This window comes from Lolium perenne, chromosome 3, assembly GCF_019359855.2.
Source record: "Lolium perenne isolate Kyuss_39 chromosome 3, Kyuss_2.0, whole genome shotgun sequence".
Lineage (NCBI taxonomy): Eukaryota > Viridiplantae > Streptophyta > Magnoliopsida > Poales > Poaceae > Lolium > Lolium perenne.
In genome coordinates this window covers 223,356,551-223,379,261 of record NC_067246.2, presented here as the reverse complement: position 1 = coordinate 223,379,261, position 22,711 = coordinate 223,356,551, and the positions used below count along the sequence as shown (strand labels likewise).

The 22,711-nt window shown below is 42.0% G+C and overlaps 2 long non-coding RNA genes across 2 annotated transcripts; both read right to left on the bottom strand.

Annotated features, from left to right (window-relative positions):
• Nucleotides 1–3,023: 3,023 nt before the first annotated feature.
• LOC127343493 (uncharacterized) lies at nucleotides 3,024–5,356 on the bottom strand. The gene is made up of 2 exons (XR_007877301.1): nucleotides 4,775–5,356; nucleotides 3,024–3,344 (listed from the first exon to the last, which is right to left on the bottom strand). It is a non-coding gene; the product is annotated as an uncharacterized lncRNA (long non-coding RNA).
• A 3,400-nt stretch (nucleotides 5,357–8,756) lies between these two features.
• LOC127343492 (uncharacterized) lies at nucleotides 8,757–11,872 on the bottom strand. The gene is made up of 2 exons (XR_007877299.1): nucleotides 11,443–11,872; nucleotides 8,757–9,175 (listed from the first exon to the last, which is right to left on the bottom strand). It is a non-coding gene; the product is annotated as an uncharacterized lncRNA (long non-coding RNA).
• Between the last annotated feature and the right edge of the window lie 10,839 nt (nucleotides 11,873–22,711).

Genomic DNA, 22,711 nt, shown 5'->3' with positions numbered 1-22,711 from the left:
GATTCAATAATGCATGGGCTATTTCACTATGTTTCACAAAATGGATGACCACTTAAATAATATAGTTCCTTCAATTCCGGAATTAATTAAGTTGTTGTTTCACAAATTTTCAATGATGGATGAGATGTAGGATTGTGTTTCACAAGTTCACCCCATGGGATCCTTCTAGTGTTTCACTTGGCTGTTCATGTCTTGCATTAAATACAAATGAATGGCGGGTGTTTCAATAATTCATGGCTTTTTTGATTGTGTTTCACAAGTTGGACGTGGATTGCTTCAACTGTTTGACAAGTTGAACATGAATCTTTCTAGTGTTTCATTTCCATAATTATGTTGTAGTTTCACAAATATTCTAATGATGCGGTTATAGGATTGTGTTTCACAAGTTCACCATGGGATCCTTCAAGTAATTTCGTTTCCACACTAAGCTATTCTTTCACAAATATTTCAATGACGCACTTGCTATAGGATTGTGTTTCACAAGTTCACCATGGGATCCTTTTATTATTTCACTTGGTCGTTCATGTTTCGCATAATTACAGATGAACGGAGTGTGCTTCAATAATGCATAGGTTATTTTATTGTGTTTCAAGTTGAACATGGAATCGTTCAACTGTTTCACAAGTTGACCATGAATCTTTCTAGTGTTTGAATTAGTCGGGCATGTTTCACATTGGTTATAAGTAGACAGATCGTGTTTCAATAATGCATGGGCTACAGGATTGAGTTTCACAAGTTCGCCATGGAATCCTTCTAGTGTTTCAGTTCGTCGGTCATGTTTCACATTAGTTACAAATTAACGGACGAGGTTTCAATAATGCATGAGCTATTTCACTATGTTCCATAAAATGGACGAGCACTTAAATAATCTAGCTATTTCATTTCCACAATTAAGTTGTTGTTTTACAAATATTTCAATGATGCATGGGCTATAGGATTGTGTTACACAAGTTCACCATGGGTTCATTCTAGTGTTTCACTTGGGCGTTCATGTTTTGCATTAATTACAAATGAATGGAGGGTGCTTCAATAATGCATGGGTTGTTTGATTGTGTTTCACAAGCTGGACATGATGTGCTTCAACTGTTTCACAAGTTGACCATTAATCTTTCTAGTGTTTCAGTTCATTAGGCATGTTTCACATTATTTACATTTGGATGGACGATATTTCAATAATGCATAGGCTATAGGATTGTGTTTCACAAGTTGATAATAGAATTCTTCTAGTGTTTCAGTTTGTCGGTCATGTTTCATATTAGTTACAAGTGGATGGGCAATGATTCAATAATGCATGGGCTATTTCATCGGGTATGTTTCATTTCCATAATTATGTTGTTGTTTCACAAATAGTCTAATGATGCGGCTATAGGATTGTGTTTCACAAGTTTACCATGGGACCCTTCAAGTAATTTCGTTTCCACACTAAGCTATTCTTTCACAAATATTTCAATGACGTACTTGTTATAGGATTGTGTTTCACAAGTTTACCATCGGATCCTTCTATTATTTCACTTGGTCGTTCATGTTTCGCATAATTACAGATGAACAACGGGTGCTTCAATAATGCACAGGTTATTTTATTGTGTTTCAAGTTGAACATGGAATCGTTCAACTGTTTCACAAGTTGACCATGAATCTTTCTAGTGTTTGAATTCGTCGGGCATGTTTCACATCGGTTACAAGTAGATGAATCGTGTTTCAATAATGCATGGGCTATAGGATTGAGTTTCACAAGTTCGCCATGAAATCCTTCTAGTGTTTCAGTTCGTCGGTCATGTTTCACATAAAGTTACAAATGAATGGACGAGGTTTCAATAATGCATGAGCTATTTAACTATGTTCCGTAAAATGGATGAGCACTTAAATAATATAGCTATTTCATTCCACAATTAAGTTGTTGTTTTACAAATATTTCAATGATGGATGGGCTATAGGATTGTGTTTCACAAGTTCACCATGGGTTCATTCTAGTGTTTCACTTGGGCGTTCATGTTTCACATTAATTACAAATGAATGGAGGGTGCTTCAATAATGCATGGGTTGCTTGATTGTGTTTCACAAGCTGGACATGATGTGCTTTAACTGTTTCACAAGTTGACCATTAATCTTTCTAGTGTTTTAGTTCATTGGGCATTTTTCACATTATTTACACTTGGATGGACGGTGTTTCAATAATGCATAGGCTATAGGATTGTGTTTCACAAGTTGACAATAGAAATCTTCTAGTGTTTCAGTTTGTCGGTCATGTTTCATATTAGTTACAAGTGGATGGGCAATGATTCAATAATGCATGGGCTATTTCACTGTGGTTCACAAAATGGCTAACCATTTAAATAATCGACTTGTTTCATTTTCACAATTAAGTTGTTGTTTCACAAATGTTTTAATGATGGATGGGATATAGGATTGTGTTTCACAAGTTCAGCATGGATCCCTTCTAGTGTTTTAATTCATCTTCCTTGTTTTCCATTAGTTAAAAAATGTATAGACGGTGTTTCAATAATAAATGGGCTATTCGATAGTGTTTCGCAAGTTGACAATAAAATCCTTCTAGTGTTTCGGTTCTCCGATCATGTTTCACATTAGTTAAAAATATATAGCCAATATTTCAACAAGAGTGTTGGTAGCACGAGTTGTGAATTTGAAACGCATAGAGCGCAACCTTATTCTTGTGCATGTTTCAAAGTGATTTTATGGAATTTTTACCAATTTCATGTGTATTAAAATAAGTTCCACAAAAATGATTAATTTCACATTGGTCTCAGTTGTGACGTGGAAATGAAAGCACACATTTCAGGAAGCAAATAATCTGAAGTTTCACACGTTGCCCTTTTCCTGTTAAAGGTACTAGTAAGCTTGCACGTGCCATGCACATCTCGGCTAATGAAAAAAAGTAGAACAATCAATGTTTTTTGAGATAAATACAATCAATGTTTTTTTTAGATAAACACATAATGGTCTACTTTAACAATTGAAAGGATGTCATCAAAATTATAAGCTCCAGCGTGGTAGAATAGCCAATGAGAGAGATCAAGAGAACTCGGTGGACAAGGGCAACCAACATGTTTTTGTTCTCCTTACATTTATCCAGATGACCAGTTGCAACTGCCAGCAACATCAAATTAAATCTTAGCAGATTAAACCACACAGAGGATGCTACACTTGAAATTGTTAACTGACTTTCTTGGATAGTAATGGATCGGGACAAGAGTGAGTGCCAAAAAACTTCATCGTAGTTAATTTCATGGCCGCTAAATCACGTTCATGTATGGCTGTTAACTGCTGATCGATATCCTCTGTCCCGAGGTTCCGAAAATAGAATCTTCTTTTCTCACAACACCAACCTGTCAAAGAAATATCACAGATATGTCAAACTGATCTTAATTAGTTTCAGCTCGGGCCTATGGTCAATACACATGGGCATACATATTCATTTGTGGGCATGCATCCTGCGAAGCAGCAATGATAAATCATGATGCCAAGTGCCAAATTATGGAGTGTTACTCTGAAACATGTAGCTATATGAGCACACGCAAGGCTGTGTGGTTGTGCTTTCTACCAAATCACGTATGACAAAACCACGTAATTTGCAACGTGAAATACACAAAAGCCAGGTACTTAGGGAGGGAGGGACACTAAGGTACCAACAGATACATATACACATACCTGATGCGTGCTTGAGGTCACACCAAGACCCCAAACAGATACATAGATTCTGCTGCGCCATAGTGGCACAACATGTTAAAACAAACTCTGGAAAGAGGACTTGTGTATTTATCTCAAACAACAATAATACCACAATCTTTCTAAGTAGACTTGAAATCGTGCAAAGCAGAAATCGCAATCTACGAACATAGATACACAGTTAATGGAGAGTAATAGACTCTTCTACATGACTATATGAACAAAAAATCTCTTCGAGCTATAAATGATCAACTTCAGTAGCATAAGTACATCCTAGTTCAGAGACTATTGTTCGCCTGATGGTAAATTTACCTGAACAATTTTTCATGTGTGAACCACTACTTACTGCTAGTAACATGGGTAATAGAAAATTTAGTGCTTCCTGCTACTTAAGTCCTCTCCTAGAACAACCAAAAGAGCTAAGGAGACAGTATTAGTATTTATTCTCTAAACTCAATCAAGATATAACAAGCAGGTTCATCAACTGAATAAACCGAGCAATATACAACACAAATGCAGTAACCTTGGGTTAACAAAATGGTAGTCTTCATAAACACTACCCTTTCTGCAGATTCATTCTCCTAACTTAGCGAGATACCAGATTCATGCTGAAACAATATAGGAAAGACAGAAAACAGATGAATGTAAAATCTATCAAGGTGTTACTAACTTCAGTATTTACAACAATATGAAACCTGTTGAGAAATGTAAAAGCTCTCCAGGTGTCGTACTTGTTGTTTCAAATAAAAAGCTATTCTGTATATTAGTTTAAAGTTTAAAAAGAAGCCTGCTTCATAATGTTCAGAAACTTATCTCAGAGTTGAACGAAAATTATGCCAAAAAAAAGCCATTAGAAAGCTGCTCGAGCCCTGAGTGAATTTCTGGTCATCACAAATACAGCAATAATTATATCATCTAGTTTTTGCTAAAGAAAATGCAGCAATAATTACTGGTTCGACCATGATCTCATTTTTGCTGAAGCGAATGCACTAGTCATGACCTTTCCATCACAAAAGTGCATAACACTCGAATATTTTCTACAAGAATATGTCTCGCAGGGAAGAAAAAAAGGAAGGCATCGGCGAGTTACTTCAATTCCCCGCGTGGGTGCCGACGGTAAGTTCGTCGAAGAGAGAGGCGACGAAGTCGAGGCGGCGAGCCCTGATTAGCCTGCGTGGCTCGGCCCACGCGACCGGCGACGCGCCAGGATGATGAGGAGGGCCGCGGCGAGCCCTTGATCAGCCATAGCTACTAGCGAGCAACCAGGGGGCGGATGCGGAGATCCCTGTGGCCGTCCAGGATTCAGGAGGGATACGGCGTCGGCGTCGGCGTCTTCGTCATCTGCCTGCGACAGTACGTAGTGGTCTGAGACGTACGGGGGGCGGAGATCTATGGCGAAGGCTGCCGGGTCTCCTCACCCACCACCTGCTCCGCCGCCAGGCCCGTTTCTTCCGCGGTTCGGCGACGGCTCGGTCGCCGCCTTTTCGATCTGGAGAGGTTGGGGGTGGTCGCCGCCCTGTATAGTACTGTTCGGTGACTTGACTAATTAGAGGAGATACAGAATGAGGCGGAAAGGGATACGGCAGAATACAACGGAGAGGTGGGGACCACAGCACGGATCTAAAAGCTATTGGGCCGGTAAAAACAAGTTTTCGTACTCCTACTACTGATACATAGCTAGGTTTGTGCATGCGCACCCGATCTATCGCGTGATAGCTTGACATACTCCTATGTACAGGGATGGAAATTGGTATTGGATAATCCGTATTATCCAATATATTTGTATTGAAGAAGTTGAAAATAGAAGTCGTAATATTCGAATTCAGATGTATGTGGAAATGGATATGGTAAATATTTGAATCTGTTTTACAAAAACAAATATAAATGTGGTACTCCCACTGTTCCTAAAAAAAGCTTCTCACCTTTGTCTAGATACGGAGTTATATAGACATTTTTTAGCTATAGATTCATCCGTACCTAGAAAATGTTGTGAAGCTTTTTTAAAAACGGAGGGAGTATTAAATTTTGAAGCAAATATGGATATAGAAATGGATATATACGTATCAAAATAAGATTATGTTAGCAAATTTTAGTAATTCAACCCCAATATATTAGTTACCTAACCTATAGAAATTAACAAATCGGAAAATGTTATTTTACGTAATTGAACTTGAAACTATTATATATTATATCAGTATATTTATCTCCCATTCTATAGTTGGCTCACTATAAGACACGAGTCTATTATTTTCTTATATTTGTATCCGCTTCGAATTGAGAAAACATTCACCCCGTGTTTGTATTTGAGTAACATCCGCTCTGAATTCATATTCGCCAACATTCGTACCCGCATCCCTATTTATTTTGAAAATATGAAACGGATATAGGAAGGGCGCTATCAGATATGTTTCCACCTCTACCTATGTATAGCTACCTTTCATTTTGTTTTGGCTTTTCGTTGATGATTGGTGTTTATGATGGCGAGTATTGCAACATCCGTCTATTAATTTTCTAGAATATTAGAAATGAATATAGACATATTTATACTTTAACCGAGAAGTTTGATATATTCTCAAGGTTTGTTTGATTGGTGCATCATTTTCTGTTTCTACAGTTCGGTTTAGCTCTTTTTCCTAGATCTAAACTGGTTAGTTTTCACTTTGGTCCGGTAAAGGATTAAATGGGCTTTTGTTGTTTGTAGGCTCAATACATGATAGTGAGCAAATTTGACGCCACACTAGCATCTCCTAGGGATAGCTGGGCTTAGAGAAACTGTAGTAGATCCCTTAAAGCGCCGAAACTGTAAAATAATCGCTCATTTTTAGTGTTTATGTAAATTTGGCGCATGTCAAATCTCTTAAGCATGCGTGATCTAGGATTTTTTTTAAAGGGCCGGAAAAACTCCTCGGACGACCTCTACATTCGCGAGCTGCGAGGCCAAACCTAGCGTGACCTCTATCCACACGAAGAAGTTGGTGCGCTGAAATTTTCCCACCCCGCCCGAGCTTCCGCGCTTCCTTCTTTTGCCGCCTCCCACCAACATTTTAGGGCCACATCGTCCATGCCCTGTTGCCACCGAGTGCCCCGCATTGTGCCTCTAGTAGGTCAACTCTCGCGGGCTGGCCGCATCTTCTTTTGCGTCGTAAGTCCCCAAGATGGCGGCCACCTTGCATGCGCAGTGGAAGTCTGGTTTGGCCACACCAATTCGGCCTCGCTGAAGCTGCTTCTTCCTCCTCGTATCTTGTTATCGCGGGAGCCGCCCAAATCGACAGCATCGACCCTGTTGCAGTAAGATCTTGTTTGATTCGTTCTTCGAGTTCGATCTAGTCTAGTTGATTTAATTTTGATATAAGATTGTTGCAGATGAGTTCAATGTTGAGCTTGGAGTGTTTTGAGGACTCGTCCTCTTAAGATGATTCGGACATCGACGGTTTTCTCCAAGACAATGGCCTCGAGCACATGATTCTCATCCTCGCCACGAAGGAGTTCAAGGATAGGGCCAATACGAACAAACGGTGCGGCTCGATAGCCGGCTATGTTTGCATCCCGCGAAGTCGAGCGCTCGGCCACGTCACTCTCATGCAAGACTACTTTGCCAAGGTACCAACACACCCGCCTCATCTCTTTTGTGGAAGGTATCGAAGGCTTCAAACATTGTATGTCGATATCATTAAATCTTCCGAGAATAACTCTCGCTATTTTACTCATTGGAGTAACCTTGATGGAGCCCTAGGGTTTAGCTCCTGGAAGAAAATCTCGTAGCTATGCGGGTGCACGCTTATGGCACCCCGCAGACTATACATATGAGTATATCCTCATTGGCCAATATACAACCATGAATCTATTTGGATATTTGCCAAGGTGATGATCCTGAGTGTTCGGATATCTTCAAGATCGAAATGAAGAAGATACACAAAGGTACCAACATACCTGCTGATGTCTACGCACGTTTCTGTTCTTGTAGAGACTGTTAGACCTCCAAGTGCAGATGTTTGTAGAACAGCAGCAAGTTTTCCGTAAGTGGATCACCCAACGTTTATCGAACTCAGGGAGGTAGAGGTCAAAGATATCCCTCTCAAGCAACCCTGCAATTACGATAAGAAGTCTCTCGTTTCCCCAACACACCAATACACTTGTCAGGTGTATAGGTGCATTAGTTCGGCGAAGAGATAGTGAAATACAAGTAACATTACACCACAAACCCATCTATAGCCACGCATATCTTCCAATGGATTACCCATGTGTATCTAGGAAACAACTCCCCCGCTTCCCCTGCTAGCGGAGAGATAAAACAGGATCTATAACTTCTCTCAATCCCCTTCCTTGGTATTTCCATCAATCCCAAATCTCTCCTCCCGCTACACCCTGGTAGATGCTCTCCATCCGAAGCGTACGTGAACATCTCCACCTCGATCTTGTCTACTGATCTCTAATTCTCTATCGCGGCTTACCAGTTCAGCCTGTTGTGCTTCGTTCTCTGCACTGGCGCTATGGGTTCAGATGTCGAGGTTCCATTATTACTAGATGGACCTAGCGCGTCCTGCCGCGCCTTCATCTGCTAAATGCGTTTAGGTCTTGTGGTGGGGCTATTATTTTGTCGGTGCGGATATATTATTACTTTTGGTTCGCTGACCATCCTGAACCTATGCCATGAGTTGAATGAAAATAAAAATTTAGACCGTAATATCTTGTTAAAAAGTGGCAAAACACATTCAAACAGAATTTCGCAACCAAGTAACAGTCTTGGGACCTGGATCAACCATCCTGAACCTTGAACCTCAACTGTCGCATCTTCAATAGGTCTTGATTGCACATAAAGAGATTTTTTTCATTTGTGCTGCATCCCATAAACCAAAATATTGAAGGACCACCACGCAACTGACATTGGTCTCGTTGTATTCCTGCTCCTATTCATAGAATCATCTGTCACTGGCTCTGAACCGCTAGTTGTTGTATAGTTTGTAGTAACAGTAGTAGCATGTGTAGCTTCAGTACCTCAGTCTCAAGCAAGTAGCTACATTTTCTATCACTTGAGGTAGCACCAACCACATACATATATAACAACAGCATGGTTCAATCAAACAAGCATACATATTGATATTAAACTCACATCCGTGAGGTCTGAACCTCTAAGACTGGGTGCAAAAAATAACAGGTTACCTATCCTGTGTAGGATTTTGGATTTATTACGAAGCCTAAATTGGATGAAGGCATATACAGTTTTGTGAAAACAAAAAAAAATGTCTGTTGTTGGTGAGTAAAGAAAAAGGGTAGGTGCATAAGGATATGGCATATCATAATCCATCTTAAGGCTGGATGCATTTCTGCTCTATAAGTAACGCGCTGGGCATACCAGACCGAATGTTCATGTCGATGCAGCTGTTACGTTGGTGTTATTCTCGTACTGTGGTGACGAATTGATCTTAAGCTGTAAAGCATTACTGACCCTCTACAAGAACATCCACCGAGGCACATAGACCAACTGGAAGACCTGCAGGTTTAGTGTTGTCAGTGTAAAAATCGGTCATGACAAACAACAGTAGTAGTTCAGTTATGAAACGTTAAGGGGTTAACTTTACCACTCTTTGACCTGCAGTCTTGTGCTATTTGGATGATTATTATAAACTCACGATTGCATCAACCACAATATCAGCTACGGAATATTGACAGTAAGTAATGAATGTTCAAAAGACTCCAAGAGTCAAATAGACCAGGTCAAACATTTGCCAATAATACACAAAAGAGATAGTCAGAAATATTTTCCTTTTTAGTTTGAAACTAATGGTCAAGATGGTCTTCGTTTCAAAGGTCTTTTTTACACAATTCATAAAACATAGACAGATTGACTCAGACTTTGATTAGGTTAAAGCAGTACTTCTTAAGACAATATCATTTCCCAGCTAACAATTAGCACACCACACTAGAATCCATCATCATGTCATAAGAAAATACAACTTGAGTGGCATATATACATCAAAAGGTGTTGATTTTCAATTAGATCATATCCGATAACTCATTGAAATAAGTTCATTGCTATTGTGGTGGCAGGTAATTTTGTTCATATGTAATCTATACTGCTTTGCCGGTTGGAATTTTTCAGAAAATGAAAACCATCATTGCTAACCAATGGTGGAGTTTTGAGGAGGGGAGAAAGAAGATGCACTGGCGTTCATGGGATTGGATGTTGGCGCCAAAATTTCTCGGTGGGTTGGGCTTTTGAGAATTCATCCTGTTCAACCAGGCTATGCTCGGAAAACAGTGTTGGAGAATGCTTAATGAACCAACCTCGCTCTGTGCACGGATACTGAGAGACAATATTTCCCAAATTCTGATTTCTTATCAGCTGGAAAACTAAGGTCTACATCCTTTACGCGGCGGTCAATCCTGTTTTGCAGAGAGATGATGTTGAAAATAATGAGTTGGGGAGTGGGTGACGGTAAGAAGATCAAGATCATGAGCGACAACTGGATTCCAGGCCTGCCTCCAAGTTACTTTCTCCACTCTGGAAGTTTTACCAGGGAATGCTCCTGTAAGCTTTTTGATGAAATCAAAAGGAAATGCATGGGACATGGATACTATCCGAGCTTTCTTCGTTGAATACATGGCGCAGGTTATCCATCAGATACCGATCATCTGCCATGGCACGGAAGACTTTGCTTCTGGCCACATGCTCGGTTTGGCCTTCATACTGTCCGCTCTCCCTACAACCTCGCAAGGTTTGAATCCTTCTACACATCCCGGGGTACGGCTAGAAAAGGGAGTAACTCAGATGAGGTTGCACAATCAAAAGAGTGGAAGTCTCTTTGGTCGATTCAATGTCCTGGTAAAATGAAAATTGTCTTATGGAGAATGGCTCATGATTGTCTGCCTACCGGGTCCAGCTGCAATGTCGTCATATTCCAGCCAAAGACGCCTATGTGCTTCGTGGCAGATCAGAGAGTGTGGAACACTTTTTTTTTGCTCTGCCCCTTCGATTGATCAGTATGGGACTCAATGAAAGAATATGTCCCTATCAAGCTCTGTAGAAAGTCCTTCAGGAATACGAAGCAATGGATGTTCGAATTCTTGAACAGAGCTAGTGATATTCAGAGGAGTGACATGCTGGCATATTTGGGAAACTCGTAATGATGCCAGAAATGACGAAGGGCTTTTACATGCGTCTCTGGCTTACTGAAAAGATCAAGGCGCGCGTATGCTAAAAATATTGTGTTACATTGCTACAAACCCAAAACAGCGACCAGGTGTGATTCCTATCCTACTCCATGTTGGATTCTACCTTCTGCTGGTTGGGTTTGTGTCAATGTGGATGCAGCTTTATTTCCTGATGGTAGTCGGATGGGACGGGGTGCTGTCATTCAAGATCACACCGGTGTTGTCAAGCTATCTGCTTACGAAGGTATCGACTGCATCACCTCTCCGGAAGTGGCTGAAGCCCAGACCATACATAGTGCGCTTTCTATCACCTTCCACCATGGCTTCAAGGTTATTATCCTTGCCTCTGACTGCCTCTCGATGATACAGCGCATATGTTCCCCAATGGTAGATCGTTGGACTGTCGGTTCACTGGTGACTAACATAAAAAAACCTTGGCGACATGGTTTAGTTCCTGCTTGCTCAAACATTCCTTTAATGTAATTCCGGAGTGTATCCGGGATGTACTCTATTTTGATACTCAGTAATCAATAAAAGCCGAAGTTCTCTCTCAAAAAAAAAACAATGATGATATCCTTAATTGCAAGATTTGTTTTAAGATTATACCTTTGCCTCAGTAGGGTACTCCATTTTTTTGTCCAATCATACAAAGGTTTCTTGGTGCAGAAAAGCCATGTTGAGGTGAGAATGATAGTGGAGTTCTTAAATGCATCTATCCCGACGACAATCCCTATGCACCGGTTTATCATCTTGCCATATGCTCATGTTATAGAGCATGCTTAGAAATAGCAATAATAAAACCAGATTAGGCTAAAGAATAAGAAATACCCAGGTAGGCTGAAAGGCTAAGAAACGATTCAACATAATTTAGAACAGACTCTGTCTCCTTGAAGGTGTGGTGCTCGGTGACACTGGATGGTGCAAGAGTCAACTGCTTGCGACCAAATTCAGTGGCTATTTTCCTTTGAATATACATGGTAACATTGCAAATATTTTTCTTTGAATCTAAACATTTCAAATGTTCAAACAGATAATTTAAAAAACATGGGTATAACTGTGATGTCTACTCACGCTTCTTTTCCTGTAGACAGTGTTGGGCCTCCAAGAGCAGAGGTTTGTAGAACAGCAGCAAGTTTTCCCTTAAGTGGATCACCCAAGGTTTATCGAACTCAGGGAGGAAGAGGTCAAAGATATCCCTCTCAAGCAACCCTGCGATCACAAAGCAAGAAGTATCTTGTGTCCCCAACACACCTAATACACTTGTCAGATGTATAGGTGCACTAGTTCGGTGAAGAGATAGTGGAATACAAGTTGTATGGATGTATATGAGCAGTAGTAACGGCACCAGAAAATAGCTTGCTGCTACAACTGGCGTGTGGATGATGGTGGTAATATTGCAGGCAGTACAGATGCAGTAGAACAGTAAACAAGTAGTGATTGCAGTATTTGGAAACAAGGCCTAGGGATTATACTTTCACTAGTGGACACTCTCAACATTGATCACATAATAAAACCACTCTACACTCTCTTGTTGGATGATGAACACCACTAATTGTGTATGGCTACACAAGAACCCTCAATGCCGGAGTTAACAAGCTCCACAATATTCGATATTCATATTTAAATAACCTTAGAGTGCATGATAGATCAACACAACTATACCAAGTACTAACATAGCATGCACACTGTCACCTTCATACTATGAAAGGAGGAATAGATCACATTAATACCATCATAGTAATAGTTAACTTCATAATCTACAAGAGATCATAATCATAAACTACGCCAAGTACTACATGATGCACACACTATCACCATTACATCATGAAGGAGGAATAGAGTACTTTAATAACATCACTAGAGTAGCACATAGATTGATAGTGATACAAAACTCATATGAATCTCAATCATGTAAGGCAGCCCATGAGATCACTGTATTGAAGTACATAGGGAGAGAGATTAACCACATAGCTACCGGTACAGCCCTTAGCCTCGATGGAGAACTACTCCCTCCTCATGGGAGACAGCAGCGGTGATGAAGATGGCGGTGGTGTCGATGGAGATGCCTTCCGGGGGCACTTCCCCGTCCCGGCGGCGTGCCGGAACAGAGACTTCTGTCCCCCAGATCTTGGCTTCGCGATAGCGGCGGCTCTGGAAGGTTTCTCGTACCATGGCTTTTTCGTATCGAAGATTTAGGTCAGGGACCTTTTTATAGGCGAAGAGGCGGAGTCGGAAGGCTGACGAGGTGGTGACACCATAGGGGGGCGCCCCCCCTGGGCCGCGCCAGCCTGTCATCTGGTGGCTCTGTGGCCCCCCTCTGGTTCCTCTCGGGTGTTCTGGAAGCTTCGTGGAATTCTAAGATGCTGGGCGTTGATTTCGTCCAATTCCGAGAATATTTCCTTACTAGGATTTCTGAAACCAAAAACAGCAGAAAACAGGAACTGGCACTTCGGCATCTCGTCAATAGGTTAGTTCCGGAAAACGCATAAAATCATCATAAAATGTGAACAAAACATGTAGGTATTGTCATAAAACAAGCATGGAACATCAGAAATTATAGATACGTTGGAGACGTATCAACATCCCCAAGCTTAGTTCCTACTCGTCCTCGAGTAGGTAAACGATAAAAGATAATTTCTGAAGTGACATGCTACTTACATAATCTTGATCATACTATTGTAAAGCATATGAGATGAATGCAGCGATTCAAAGCAATGATAAAGACAATGATTAAACAATTGAATCATATAGCAAAGACTTTTCATGAATAGTACTTTCAAGACAAGCATCAATAAGTCTTGCATAAGAGTTAACCCATAAAGCAATAGATTCTAAATAAAGGCATTGAAGCAACACAAAGGAAGATTAAGTTTCAGCGGTTGCTTTCAACTTTCAACATGCATTTCTCATGGATAATGTCAACATAAAGTAAAATAATAAGTGCAATAACCAAGTATGTAAGAATCAATGCACAGTTAACACAAATGTTTGCTTCTTAAGATGGAAGGAAGTAGGTAAACTGACTCAACATAAAAGTAGAAGAATGACCCTTCGAAGAGGGAAGCATGGATTGCTATATTTGTGCTAGAGCTTTTATTTTGAAAACATAAAGAGAGCATAAAAGTAAAGTTTTGAGAGGTGTTTGTTGTTGTCAACGAATGGTAGTGGGCACTCTAACCCCTTGCCGCATGCACTTTCAAAGAGCGGCTCCCATGAAATTTTATTTTTAGGTGGCACTCCTTCCAACCTTGCTTTCACAAACCATGGCTAACCGAATCCTCGGGTGCCTGCCAACAATCTCATACCATGAAGGAGTGCCTTTTATTTTAGTTTTTATTTAGATGACACTCCTCCCCACCATTGCTTTCTCAAGCCATGGCTAACCGAATCCTCGGGTGCCGTCCAACAATCACATACCATGGAGGAGTGTCTTTTTTTGTAAAATCATGAAAGTTAATTAGTTTGGGGCTGGGAACCCCATTGCCGGCTCTTTTTGCAAAATTATTGGATAAGCGGATGAAGCCACTAGTCCATTGGTGAAAGTTGCCCAACAAGATTGAAAGATAAACACCACATACTTCCTCATGAGCTATAAAACATTGACACAAATAAGAGGTAATAAATTTTGAAGTGTTTAAAGATAGCACTCAAGCAATTTACTTTGGAATGGCGGAGAAATACCATGTAGTAGGTAGGTTTAGTGGACACAAATGGCATAGTGTTTGGCTCAAGGATTTGGATGCACGAGAAGTATTCCCTCTCAGTACAAGGCTTAGGCTAGCAAGGCTGTTTGAAGCAAACACAAGTATGAACCGGTACAGCAAAACTTACATAAGAACATATTGCAAGCATTATAAGACTCTACATTGTCTTCCTTGTTGCTCAAACTCCTTACCAGAAAATATCTTGACCTTAGAGAGACAAATCATGCAAACCAAATTTTAACCAGCTCTATGTATTTCTTCACTAATAGGTGCAAAGTATATGATGCAAGATCTTAACCTTAATTTATATGAGCACAACAATTGCCAAGTATCAAGTTATTCAAGACATCATACCAATTACTACATGTAGCATTTCCCGTTTCCAACCATACAACAATTAACGAAGCAGTTTCAACCTTCGCCATGAAAATTAAAAGCTAAGAACACATGTGTTCATATGAACCAGCGGAGCGTGTCTCTCTCCCACACAAGCATGAATTTGTTCAAACAAAACAAAAATGAAAACAAAAGCACACAGACGCTCCAAGTAAAGTACATAAGATGTGACCGAATAAAATATAGTTTCAAGAGAAGGAACCTGATACTTTATCGATGAAGAAGGGGATGCCTTGGGCATCCCCAAGCTTAGATGCTTGAGTCTTCTTGAAATATGCAGGGATGAACCACCGGGGCATCCCCAAGCTTAGAGCTTTCACTCTTCTTGATCATATTGTATCATCCTCCTCTCTTGACCCTTGAAAACTTCCTCCACACCAAACTCAAAACAAACTCGTTGGAGGGTTAGTGCATAATCAAAAATTCACATGTTCAGAGGTGACACAATCATTCTTAACACTTCTGTACATTGCCCAAAGCTTCTGAAAGTTAATGGAATAAAGAAATCCATCAAACATAGCAAAACAGGCAATGTGAAATAAAAGGCAGAATCTATCAAAACAGAACAGTCCGTAAAGACGAATTTCTTAGAGGCACCAGACTTGCTCAAATGAAAATGCTCAAATTGAATGAAAGTTGCGTACATATCTGAGGATCACTCACGTAAATTGGCAGAATTTTCTGAGTTACCTACAGAGAATTCAGCCCAGATTCGTGACAGCAAGAAATCTGTTTCTGCGCAGTAATCCAAATCTAGTATCAACCTTACTATCAAAGACTTTACTTGGCACAACAATGCAACAAAATAAAGATAAGGAGAGGTTGCTACAGTAGTAACAACTTCCAAGACTCAAATATAAAACAAAAGTACTGTAGTAAAATAAAAACATGGGTTATCTCCCAAGAAGTGCTTTCTTTATAGCCATTAAGATGGGATCAGCAGTTTTAATGATGCACTCGCAAGAAATAGTATTTGAAGCAAAAGAGAGCATCAAGAGGCAAATTCAAAACAAATTTAAGCCTAACATGCTTCCTATGAAAAGGAATCTTGTAAATAAACAAGTCATGTAGGCATAATGCAACAATCATAGAAAGACTAGACAAGCGCAACTTCAAAAATTTCAGCACATAGAGAGGTGTTTTAGTAACATGAAAATTTCTACAACCATATTTTCCTCTCTCATAATAATGTCCAGTAGCATCATGAGCAAATTCAAGAATATAACTATCACATAAAGCATTCTTATCATGAGTCTCATGCATAAAATTATTACTCTCCACATAAGCATAGTCATTTTTATTAGTTGTAGTGGGAGCAAATTCAACAAAGTAGCTATCATTATTATTCTCATCATCAAATATAGGAGGCATATTGTAATCATAATCAAATTTATCCTCCATAACAGGCGGCACCAAAAGACCACTATCATTATAATCATCATAAATAGGAGGCAAAGTATCATCAAAGAAAATTTCCTCCTCAATGCTTGGGGGACTAAAAATATCAAGTTCATCAAAACCAGCTTCCCCAAGCTTAGAATTTTCCATATCATTAGCAACAATGGTGTTCAAAGTGTTCATACTAATATTGCTACCAGCATGCAAATAAGGTTCCATAGGTTTTTTAATTTTTGCAACACACCATTTATGTCTTAACTTAGAAAATAATTTTAAAGTTCACTGTTGCTTTCCATTATGCCAAACTAGTGATAAACAAGAAACAAAAGGATGCAATTGCAGGATCTAAAGGAAATAGCTTCGAGCACTTACAACGGTGCCGGAAAATAGCTTAGTAGCCGAGATCCGGAGTGTGAGTGCCTTTTACCTTTCCTCCCCGGCAACGGCGCCAGAAAATAGCTTGATGTCTACTCACGCTTCTTTTACTGTAGACAGTGTTGGGCCTCCAAGAGCAGAGGTTTGTAGAACAGCAGCAAGTTTTCCCTTAAGTGGATCACCCAAGGTTTATCGAACCCAGGGAGGAAGAGGTCAAAGATATCCCTCTCAAGCAACCCTGCTATCACAAAGCAAGAAGTCTCTTGTGTCCCCAACACACCTAATACACTTGTCAGATGTATAGGTGCACTAGTTCGGCGAAGAGATAGTGAAATACAAGTTGTATGGATGTATATGAGCAGTAGTAACGGCACCAGAAAATAGCTTGCTGCTACAACTGGCGTGTGGATGATGGTGGTAATATTGCAGGCAGTACAGATGCAGTAGAACAGTAAACAAGCAGTGATTGCAGTATTTGGAAACAAGGCCTAGGGATTATACTTTCACTAGTGGACACTCTCAACATTGATCACATAATAAAACCACTCTACACTCTCTTGTTGGATGATGAACACCACTAATTGTGTATGGCTACAAGAACCCTCAATGCCGGAGTTAACAAGCTCCACAATATTCGATATTCATATTTAAATAACCTTAGAGTGCATGATAGATCAACACAACTATACCAAGTACTAACATAGCATGCACACTGTCACCTTCATACTATGAAAGGAGGAATAGATCACAATAATACCATCATAGTAATAGTTAACTTCATAATCTACAAGAGATCATAATCATAAACTACGCCAAGTACTACATGATGCACACACTGTCACCATTACATCATGAAGGAGGAATAGAGTACTTTAATAACATCACTAGAGTAGCACATAGATTGATAGTGATACAAAACTCATATGAATCTCAATCATGTAAGGCAGCCCATGAGATCATTGTATTGAAGTACATAGGGAGAGAGATTAACCACATAGCTACCGGTACAGCCCTTAGCCTCGATGGAGAACTACTCCCTCCTCATGGGAGACAGCTGCGGTGATGAAAATGACGGTGGTGTCGATGGAGATGCCTTCCGGGGGCACTTCCCCGTCCCGGCGGCGTGCCGGAACAGAGACTTCTGTCCCCCAGATCTTGGCTTCGCGATGGCGGCGGCTCTGGAAGGTTTCTCGTACCGTGGCTTTTTCGTATTGAAGATTTAGGTCAGGGACCTTTTTATAGGCGAAGAGGCGGAGTCGGAAGGCTGACGAGGTGGTGACACCTTAGGGGGGCGCGCCCCCCTGGGCCGCGCCGGCCTGTCATCTGGTGGCCCTGTGGCCCCCCTCTGGTTCCTCTCGGGTGTTAGCTTCGTGGAATTCTAAGATGCTGGGCGTTGATTTCGTCCAATTCCGAGAATATTTCCTTACTAGGATTTCTGAAACCAAAAATAGCAGAAAACAGGAACTGGCACTTCGGCATCTCGTCAATAGGTTAGTTCCAGAAAACGCATAAAATCATCATAAAGTGTGAACAAAACATGTAGGTATTGTCATAAAACAAGCATGGAACATCAGAAATTATAGATACGTTGGAGACGTATCAAGCTGTCTATACAGGATTTTACCAAAAAAATGGATAGATAATTACCACTGGTACAAATACATAAGATCATCAATGGTTGGAACGGCGGTGCGTAGCATCAGGGTCTCCCGACTCTCTTGGTCCAGGATGTGTATCCCTAAATGTGTGGCACTGGTAAAGGCACCCGTGCCGTTTGACGGCCACGAAATCATCACCACTTGGTGGCTCCAAAATAAAACATGAAACAGTTGGATGTTAGAGGTATGCTATTACTTGATGCAACCAACTAAGCAATTTCATTTTTCTGTAAATATTTATCTGTATTCACCATCAGCATGTCCTAATTAGAAGCATATAAGCAACTGCAAACACGTTATATAACCAGTCTCTCCCTACTACTCCCTCCATTTGATTTGAAAAACTTTGATTTTAATACTTTGATTTTGAGAAAACTTTGACTTTGACTAAACCTAGAACTCTAGGCGAACCGGTAAAAATCAATTATTCAATTATGAAAAATATAGGAATTAGTTCCTGGAAATTTAGCTTCATATATCATGCTGACATATATTGATGAAACTCCAGCCATTTAATGAAAAAATAAACAGGCACGGCAGCGCGCACCATCGTCATGTACTGGAAGTGTTCAGAATAAAATGATGAACCGTATAAAAGAAGGTCAGCTACAGATGTTCCTCTTCTTCACTCTGGTGATGTATGTGCAAGTGGAATTTAGTGAAGGCACATAACACTAAATACAGCAATGGGGCAAACCGGCTACTAAATTTTAATCACATCACTTAGGAGATGAAATAACTGAAAATGGTGAGATTGCTTCGTGAGATAGACCAGACCACCAGTGTTGTTGCTTCCATCTTGAGGACGGCAATGTTCGAATCAATCTGAAGGGAGTGAGATCGGGAGGATGAAGGGAAGGGGCAAATTCCAGTTTCCTCACCTCGAATTGCAGCTTCTTTCTCACCTCCTCTAGCCCCGGCATGGGGGCTCGCCCATGACCAGCAGGGGAGGATCTAGGATGATGACCCGTCGGTGCTCCTCCTGGTCCTAGTCGGTCGCGGCTCGGAGGAGAGGTTCTCATCGGGAGGAGGGGGCGGTGGGAGGGCCGCCATTGGGAGGAGAGGGCGGGCGGGTGGTAGGAAAGAGGAAAGGGGTCGCCGGGGAGGCGGCTAGGACTCTGCTGCGCTTGCTGGTCCTAGACGACCTCGAGCCCCGGTCAAAACAATCCCGAACCGACGTCCACGACCGTCTCCCCGTACACATCCTTCACTACATGTAGGGCCCATGAAAGAGATATGCTGAGCGACCAGGGGCGTCCGCAACCCTAGGAGCTTAGGGCATCTCCAACCGGGCGACCCAAACCACGCCCGCGCGTCCGGATGGGTCGAGCCGGACAAAAACGCGGCCCAGCGCGCGGACCCATCCCTAAAACGGATGGCCGCGGCGTCCGGGACGACCCAAACCCGGCCCAAATCTGGGGCGAGTTTGCGTGACCGCGGATGCCGAATGCTGGTCGCTCGCGTCCGCCCCTTGTCCGCCCCTGGCCCGCGTGTCATAGAAATAGAAACGTTTTTTTCATTGGAAAGAACCATTACAATTTTTTTAGCCTACTACTTCTATCCTAATACGTACGGGGCCGGCGGCCTCGCCGGCGACTCCCTCGCCGGCTCGCCATCGGGGCCGTGGATTTCACACGACGCGGGTGGCCTGTACGCATGAGGATTCCACTCCAGCTTATGAGCTGGGCGGCGCGGCGGAGGACTTCATCCTCCTCCTTTCCGCTCGCGCGCCTCGGGCGCGCTCGCGCTCCGCCTCCTGACGCGGCACCACCCGCTTCCCGCATAGCTCCAGTTCCTGCAGGGCGGCGCGTTCCACAGCGGTGCGCGCCTCCAGGCGGACGCGGCCGGCGGCCTGGGCCTCGTGGTTCCCGTTCCGCCGCCACATGCGCTCTTGTCGGCCGCGCTCCGCCGACGCAGCAGCCTCCCGGGCGCGCCGCTCGGGCGAGGGCATCTGGATGATGTGGCGGGCTGCTCGCATAGCGAGCAGCTCGTTCTTCTGCCCGAGGAGGTCGCCTAGTCGGCGGCGACCGGTGCTGGCGTGCAGTTGACGTGTGATACGTCTCCGACGTATCGATAATTTCTTATGTTCCATGCCACATTATTGATGATATCTACATGTTTTATGCACACTTTATGTCATATTCGTGCATTTTCTGGAACTAACCTATTAACAAGATGCCAAAGTGCCAGTTGCTGTTTTCTGCTGTTTTTGGTTTCAGAAATCCTAGTAAGGAAATATTCTCGGAATTGGACGAAATCAATGCCCAGGGTCCTATTTTGCCACGAAGCTTCCAGAAGACCGAAGATCAACGAAGTAGGGCCACGAGGTGGCCAGGAGGGCAGGCGGCACGGCCCCACCCTTGGCCGCGCCGCCCTGTCTCCTGGGCCCCTCGCGTCGCCCCCTGACCTACCCTTCCGCCTACTTAAAGCCTTCGTCGCGAAACCCCCAGTACCGAGAGCCACGATACGGAAAACCTTCCAGAGACGCCGCCGCCGCCAATCCCATCTCAGGGGATTCAGGAGATCGCCTCCGGCACCCTGCCGGAGAGGGGAATCATCTCCCGGAGGACTCTACGCCGCCATGGTCGCCTCCGGAGTGATGTGTGAGTAGTCTACCCCTGGACTATGGGTCCATAGCAGTAGCTAGATGGTTGTCTTCTCCTCATTGTGCTTAATTGTCGGGTCTTGTGAGCTGCCGAACATGATCAAGATCATCTATCTGTAATTCTATATGTTGTGTTTGTTGGGATCCGATGAATAGAGAATACCATGTTATGTTGATTATCAATTTATATCTATGTGTTGTTTATGATCTTGCATGCTCTCCGTTATTAGTAGAGGCTTTGGCCAAGTTTTTACTCTTAACTCCAAGAGGGAGTATTTATGCTCGATAGTGGGTTCATGTCTCCGTGAATCTGGGGAAGTGACAGAAATCTCTAAGATTATGGATGTGCTGTTGCCACTAGGGATAAAACATTGATGCTATGTCCGAGGATGTAGTTATTGATTACATTACGCGCAATACTTAATGCAATTGTCTGTTGCTAGCAACTTAATACTGGAGGGGGTTCGGATGATAACCTGAAGGTGGACTTTTTAGGCATAGATGCATGCTGGATAGCGGTCTATGTACTTTATCGTAATGCCCAATTAAATCTCACTATACTCATCATAATATGTATGTGCATGGTCATGTCCTCTTTATTTGTCAATTGCCCAACTGTAATTTGTTCACCCAACATGCTGTTTATCTTATGGGAGAGACACCTCTAGTGAACTGTGGACCCCGATCCAATTCTCTATACTGAAATACAATCTACTGCAATACTTGTTCTACTGTTCTCTGCAAACAATCATCATCCACACTATACATCTAATCCTTTGTTACAGCAAGCCGGTGAGATTGACAACCTCGCTGTTTCGTTGGGGCAAAGTACTTGGTTTGTGTTGTGCAGGTTCCACGTTGGCGCCGGAATCCCTGGTGTTGCACCGCACTACATCTCGCCGCCATCAACCTTCAACGTGCTTCTTGGCTCCTACTGGTTCGATTAAACCTTGGTTTCATACTGAGGGAAAACTTGCCGCTGTACGCATCACACCTTCCTCTTGGGGTTCCCAACGGACGCGTGTTGTACGCGTATCAAGACTGTTTTCTGGCGCCGTTGCCGGGGACCTGAAGAAAAGTTACATCACAGGGATCTCTAACTCCCACGTCAACTTTGCGCCAGCAACTGTTTTCTGGCGCCGTTGCTGGGGAGATTAAGACACGCTGCAAGGAGAGTCTCCACATCCCAATCTCTTTACTTTGTTTTTATCTTGCTTAGTTTTATTTACTACTTTGTTTGCTGCACTAAATCAAAATACAAAAAAAATAGTTGCTAGTTTTACTTTATTTACTGTCTTGCACTCTATATCAAAAACACAAAAAAATTAGTTACTTGCATTTACTTTACTTATTTCATTATGTTTCCTTTTAATTTTACCGTAAAAAACATGCCGGTAGGGCGCGGGTCTATAATTGGGAGAAATAATATAGAAGAATTTTTCAACCATGTTAGTACCGTTGATGATTTTGAAGATAGACACTTGGTAGACCTTGCTCCTACTTATGAAATTGCCGCTGCTGCTTTAGTTCGTATGATGGAAACTAAATTTGTTAATCTCAATCCTATAATCCAACACATGTTTCTTACACTCGGTGATATGGAAGAAGGGGAAAAGAAAGATTTTGTTTTAGAAACCCTTCTTAGAGAATTTGGTGGTATAGCAAGAGAGGCTAGAAAGGTCTTTGCTAAATATAATATGCTTGGTTCTTATACCAATTTTGTTAGTCTCCTTGAAAAG